This window comes from Anolis carolinensis, chromosome 5 (assembly GCF_035594765.1).
Source record: "Anolis carolinensis isolate JA03-04 chromosome 5, rAnoCar3.1.pri, whole genome shotgun sequence".
NCBI lineage: Eukaryota > Metazoa > Chordata > Lepidosauria > Squamata > Dactyloidae > Anolis > Anolis carolinensis.
Window position 1 is genome coordinate 85,956,025 of NC_085845.1, and position 7,363 is coordinate 85,963,387.

General features: G+C 40.1%; 1 protein-coding gene across 1 annotated transcript in view; it reads left to right on the forward strand.

Annotated features, from left to right (window-relative positions):
• ptpn12 (protein tyrosine phosphatase non-receptor type 12) overlaps positions 1–7,363 on the forward strand; it is a 79,754-nt gene that overhangs the window by 16,470 nt on the left and 55,921 nt on the right. The gene's annotated exons all lie outside the window — the stretch shown is intronic.

Consider the following 7,363-nt stretch of genomic DNA (forward strand, 5'->3'; position numbering starts at 1 on the left):
CTGTACTTTGCTTTAACTTACATTGTAAGCCACCCTGAGTCCTGTGCTGGGAGAAAGATGAGATGTGTATGCGTGTCTTCAAGTTACCTGTTGACTCATGGGAAACCTATGAATCTTTCAATGTTTTACTAAGCAAGAAATACTCAGTTGTTTTGCCAGTTCCTGCCTCTGAACAATAATCCACAACATCTGATATTCATTGGCAATCTTCCTTTCAAGTGCTAACCAGGGCTGACTCTTTGCCTTCACCTTCCAAAATCGGACAATATCTGGTGCCAATAGATTCTAAACTGTGCTGTAGCTACCAGAAGAGATATTGCAGTTAAGTATGTTCTCAGGCACTTCTATAAGAACAGGTTCTTTTATAGCCTGCTGTTGCTGAAAGATTTACATCTTTTTACAAAACATGCTGGGCATTGCAACTAACAAAAACAGTCATTTGATTTTGCCATGGCTTTCTTCTGTTTTTAGTGTCCCCCTGTGCTTGTTTTCTACATCTCTGCAGTTTTGTTTCTTCAGTCTATGTATAAGAGTGAATCTAATTCCGCATCTTTCAAGGGCAAACCTTAGTAGCATACGCTAAGTCTTATACTCAGCATCTTCAATCAGGACCCCAAGTCATCATCAGAGTGAAGCATTATTGGACAGGTTTTCTCAGGACTTGCTATGCAAGAAGCAGGAATAATGTACCCCCCCCCCCCCCACCCTCTCATGTGTACTGTTTTGTAAAGCTTATCTAAGGCTTGGACCTGAGGCTGGGCCTAGAAAACCTATAGCTGAAAGAACAATACTGTTGTGAGATTTGGAATGATAGCACGAGGCAGGCAAATGGGAAATGCTTTGTACATCCCACTACCAGTTTGCCTTACTCCTGAGATTCTGCTGTCTCTAGCTATAAATTCTTCAATAGTTTCTCATCCTGCAATGCTTATCATCTATTTTGTTGTGATGGATCCGTTCTGTCTCTGTGCTGGCGTGCTGGCTGTAAAGTGACATCAGGATTTTCTTCTGTTCTTTCCCCTCTCTAGTCTCAAGTTGTCTGTTTAATTTTATATGTATCTTGAGCTGTAAAAAAATTTAATACCTCCCCAATCTTTGAATTAGCCTTTTTCCCAGCAGAAAAAAGGAAAGATTTTGATTATGCACTTTATCCGTCAGCCTTACCTTTAAAATTGATTTGCACCAGCCCGCCCGCCCGCCCATGCCTAGGAATAATAAAGTTACTTCAACTTTATTGGTTGGTTTGATGGTTGATTATTTTTGTTATAACGTTTCTGTTTTTCTATTTTTTATGTTATTGTTTATGCACTTACTATGTACTATGTATGTACTTAGTATGTTCATATTTTATATTTTAACTATGTTGATTGGGCTCGTCCCCATGTAAGCCGCCCCGAGTCCCTTCGGGGAGATGGAGGCGGGGTACAAAAATAAAGTTGTTATCCTCATCATCATAATTATTGATTATAAAAATACCTCTGGATAGAAACCAGTAAAAGCTGGCCTCCTTCACAAAGGTAGCAATATAAATTGACCAGAGTATCATTTCTGCTTCTTAATTTTTTTTTACTTGTTAGTTATGTGGGGTTGGGAAGGAGCATGTGCCAAACCCCTGGCCTAGCTAATTTATAATGGTTGCAATTTTTAGAAACATAACAATCCTTTACAATGACAGCAAACAATTACAAGAATCAAACCTTTCACTTTTACAGACAAATGTTCCCAAAATTTGCAATTGCATACATCTGCGTCTGGGTCTCGTAATGATCATCTGGATCTCAGAAGGAGCATAATGGTGTTACAAGGTCATAATATAAAACAAGACTGCATAAGTGCAATCAGTAGTTTAAACTGCCCACTGTATTTTTTATCTGTTTTGGTCCTTAACTCTAGTTACTAACAGCAACTCAGATTGTACTGTGCTGAGCAAAGGTACCTTGGGGTTGAGTTTTCAACTTAAAGGAATACTCCAGTCCTGAGCTATTGACCTACAAGCCCCCTCTGGGAAGTTCTTGAACTTGTCTGTCCACGTTCCAGAAACTTCTCTAATCTGAAGAAAGGAGACAGTCAGACTACATTCCTGTTCTTTGTGACTTTCTCTGCTATTTTGTGATAGTACATAATGCCAGTTGTTGTTGTTGTTGTTGTTGTTGTTGTTTGTGTCATCAATGTACATGGTGCTTTACAAGTAAAAGAGCAACAAAACATATATTCCAAGTAGCCAGGCTTACAACATAAGACATGACACAAAAGGAAAGGGGTCTAGAAGATACTGACTTTTCACCTCCCTCTAAGACCAGGACAGTGACAGCTGGGGTGCAGCCAGGGCCTTTCATCTGAGCCTAGGCCCGATAGAACAGTGTCTGCTGTTTTCTCCCTCCAAGGCCAGGGCAGTGGCAGTTGGGATAGAGGAAAGCATTTCATGTGCTTCTGGGGCTAGACATGGAGCTGAATGCTGTTGGATATTGAACTAGGGTGCGAGTCTTGTTAGAATGTGTGATGGGATCGGTGGGTTTCTTAGAGTGTGACCAGTCTAGTGGGGGGGGGGGGGGGAATCAGATTTTGAGGCCATTTAATTCATGATTAGTTTCTAGATGTTACATTATGAAAATGAAGTTTGGGGAACAATTAAAGGGTTGCTGAAAAAAGTGTTTAAAACAAGTGAAAGTACAACACATGACTGCTACATTAGAGCTTGGGACATAACTTGTGGAAAACAGACATGCTATTTCCCAGAAGGTTTGTAACTACGGTGCTGATTCTGAGATGAACCAAGGGACTTCTCCATTGTACCTCTTTTTAAAAGAAAGAAATGCCATATCAGGCTGTGTTTACTAGTTATTTACAGGCTGTGTACATAATGCAAAACAGGGATGAGAAATGTGTAACTTTACAGATTATGTTGTATAGCAACACTCATTTTCCCTGGCTAGATAGCCGGTGAGGGATGATGGAAATTGGGAGTTCATTTTATGATTGGATACACATTCATTGTCCCTGGTGGAGATGGTTTTATCTCAAAAACTGAATATTATACATAATAATCACTTATAACATAGGAGCCCCCGGTGGTGCAATGGGTTAAAGCTTTGTGCCGGCAGGACTGCTGACTTGAAGGTTGTGTTGCTGACCTGAAGGTTGCCGGTTTGAAGCCAACCTGGGGAAAGCGTGGATGAGCTCCCTCTGTCAGCTCCAGTTCCATGCGGGGACATGAGAGAGGCCTCCCACAAGGATGGTAAAACATCGAAAAACATCTGGGTATCCCCTGGGCAATGTCCTTGCAGATGGCCAATTCTCTCACTAGAAGCGACTTGCAGTTTCTCAAGTCATAAAAAAAAACTTATTCCATGAATGTAAATGTAATAATCTTTGTTACATTTTTGAGATGCAGTTCAAGCCATTTGCTTATTATCAAGCCATTTGCTTATTACTAATTCGTCAGAGTCCATTTTATTTTATCTTTCCAGCCTCACTAAAACAATTTGTGCACACGCTATTATTTGTCAACCAATTTTCTTTTTGTATATTATTCACTCCTATTATCCTTGCATGTAGTACATTTCTATTAACTTTCTCATTTAGTTATTCTCCAGTATGATTGCACTCGATTGCATTCCCATATCATGTGATTAAACACCCTCTTTGTTCACAACCATGCCAACACCTGTCCTTTATCCCTGGTTAAAAAACATGAAAGTTGTGCAGGAGTTCTGTACCATTTTTGTAAAAATGTCCTTCTTGCTTCCCTTCATACATTGTACTTTTCTTTCACTATTACTTATTTCCCTTTAGATGTCTTCCCTCTCAATTTCCATGTCCATTTTCCATGTTTGGAAAATGTCCTCTATTATTTCTTCTTTTGCCGTTGTGATTTGTTCCTACAGATCTCCTGCCACCTTCTTCTCCCCTATCAAACATTTCCTAATCATCTTCTCAAATGGACTATCTTGTTCTCTAATTTTTTTCCCTCCATCTAAAAATTTCCTGTCTTATAGCTCAGCTTTGAATCCAATTCCCTGATTCTATCCATTTCTGAATTTCTTTTTGTTCTACAGGGTTTCCATCTACTATATACAGGTCCTCCAGTAACCTTTCCCCTCTACTTTCAATTAATTTCAATGTTCTGCATATAATTTCATCATTATTACAATTAATTTGCCATATAGTTGCCACCTTATTCTCATTGCCTGGGCTTAACTTCTGTCTTCCCCCCCCACTCTTTTATTGTTCCTTTAAAGGGTTCCTAAAATTCTGTTTCCTCTCTCTTATTCCATTCCCTAAATATTATTTCTTTTCTTTAAATATTATTTCTTATCTTCTCCATATTTGCCATTTTTAAGTATATTGTATTTCCAACAATCTTTGGATTTGAAACGCATCATGATAGACTTCTAAACTAGGAATCCCCCAGCCTTTTGCATTTAACCATTTGTCCCTTATTCTGGGCCTTTTCCCTCCCAACTGCTAATATTCTTATTCTTTTGTCCCATGTCTTTAGCACCTTCATCTCTATTGTGTTTGGTAATGTTTGGAATAAATATAACAATTTTGGTATTATAAACATTTTAATGCCCTTATTCTGTCCACTCTTGCTAATGTTTTCCCTTCCCAGTGATTGAGGCTCTTGATACATGCCATCTGCATGTGGATGCAACTAAAAATTTAGATGCAATTAAATAGTTGATTAACTGAGAGATGTACAGTTCTATGCATAAGAATCCAGGTTCGTGGCTACAGTTTACCATTGAACAAATGGTTATATTTGGGATTTGAAGAATTTAAGAAAACAATTTAGTCATAGCCATAAAATAGGAGCTATGGTGAACATTGCAAAATGGCTGCAAATTTTATTACTTTGGCAAACTGGTATGACTGAAATATGAGTAACTTGCCCAAGAATCTCAGTGTACGCCGGAAGTGAGATCTGAGTGTGAAAACACAATCCCATTGCTTCGAATCTAGTTTTCAGTTCAAAAGAAAACCATTTGAGGCACATCCCCCCCCCCAAAAAAAACAAAAACAAAACAAAAATCTGAGCATGATGCAATGGTCAAACATTCCTAAACTCTGGACAGCCTCTACTCTTCACTCATTCCCTTCCTTCCCAGGGGAACATTACCATCCTCTTTACTTATTTTGCTTCTTCTTGTTTCTCCTTTCCTTTTTCATTTACCCTTTTTTTGTTTTAAAATTGATTGGCTAGATTAGGAATTTGACGAGGGGAATGTATCCCTGTTGAATCTGCTGGATCTTATAGTGGCTTTCGATGTGACTTGAAGACATTTATCATCATCATCATCAACATCATATTTACTTATACGCTGCTTTATCTCTCCTGAAGGGGACTCAGAGCGCCTTGACATAAAAGCATTAGTATACAATTTAAAGTATACAAATATGCAGACATTAAAACAGAATTAAACACGAACAGCACTAAAAATTCACAGTTAAAATCCATCAAAACGTATTCAAAGTTAAAAACCACAGCACCCCCTGACTAGGTCTTAAAAACCATCTTTAAAAACCAGTCTGAATAAAAAGGCTTTAGCCTGACGCCGGAAGGACGGGGGGGGGGGGGGGGGGGGGGGGGTTCTGACTTCCCTGGGGAGGGAGTTTCAGAGTTCAGTGGCAGTCACCGAAAAGGCCCGCTCTCTTGTTCCCACCAACCGAGCATGAGATGGATGTGATGCTGAGAGAATGGCCTCTCCTGAAGATCTCAAGGTCTGGGCAGGTTTGTACATGCCTTAGTTACATCCCGTCTGGATTACTGTGCTCTATTTCTGAGCACAATTAAAAGTGCTGGTTATGACCTTTAAAGCCCCAGATGTTTTAGGTCCATGCTATTTGGCTGACTGCATCTGTGCTCAGAAATAGACTGGCAGCCATTGGAGTTGCTTCAACAGGGTGATGTCCACTCCCTGTAACCAGCCCCAGTTCATAACTTGGATGCAGCTCTTTGGACAGGCTGAAGTTTCAGAGCACTCTTCAGAGGCAGCCCCACGTAGTGCACCTTACAGTAATCCATATGGAATGTAACTAAGGCATGTACCACCATGCCTTAGACGGGATGTATCTCAAGTAACGGATGCAGTTGACACACAAGTTTTAATTGTGCAAAATCTCTCCTGGCCACTTCAGATACCTGGGCCTCCAGGTTCAACACTAAGTCCAGGAGGACCCCCAAACTGCGGATCTGTGTGTTCAGGGGGAGTGTCGCCCATCTAGCACAAGCTGAATCCCTATTCCCTGATCTACCTTCCGACTGACCAGGAGTACCTCTGTCTTGTCTGGATTAAGTTTCAATTTGTTTGCTTTCATCCAGTCCATTACTGATGACAGATGCTGGTTTAGGGTCAGGGCAGCTTCCTTGGCTTTAGGTGGAAAGGAATGGTAGAGTTGGGTGTCATCTGCATATAGGTGGCATCGTACTCCAAAACTCCGGATGACCTCTCCCAACGGTTTCATATACACATCACTATTGCAGTAAGCTCTATCAATTTCTCCTTGTCATTACAAATGGGATTACAAACTCTTTATTCTAGTGGTCAACATCAATGTTGTGTTGAAAAGATTTCCCCTAGGGGGAAAAATCGGGTTCTGAGTAAGAGTTACAATATTTATCTTTCTTGTTTCAAACTGCTGTGGCCTTAAAATGTAGTCTGTCTCTAAACACACGAAGTATTACAAAACCATGCAAAAGTCCTTAAATGTAAGATACATATAAGAAAACGAAAGTTGAATCCGAAAGGGGTGAAAGCCAAAAATGTTTATAAACAGCAAAACTTTGCATAAGAAAATAAATTAATGTGTTGTCGAAGGCTTTCATGGCCAGAATCACAGGGTTGTTGTATGTCTTTCGGGCTGTGTGGCCATGTTCCAGAAGCATTCTCTCCTGACGTTTCGCCCACATCTATGGCAGGCATCCTCAGAGGTTGTGAGGTATGGATAAACTAAGTCAGGAAAGGAAAGAATATATATCTGTGTAGAGTCCAAGGTGTGGCAAGAGTTCTTTGTCACTGGGAGCCAGCATTAATGTTTCAGTTAATCACCCTAATTGGCACTGGAAATGTTTTGTCCCTTGCCTGGGGGCATCCTTTGTTCAGTCAAGTCCTCATTGTGTTGGTTCCCATCTACTGTTTTGATTTTGGAGTTTTGTAATACTGGTAGCCAGATTTTGTTCATTTTCATGGTTTCTTCCTTTCTGTTGAAGTTGTCCACATGCTTGTGGATTTCAATGGCTTCTTTGTGTAGTCTGACATGATAGTTGTTAGAATGGTCCAGCATTTTTGTGTTCTCAAATAGTATTCTGTGTCCAGGCTGGTTCATCAAATGCTCTGCTATGGCTGATTTCTCTGGTTGAATT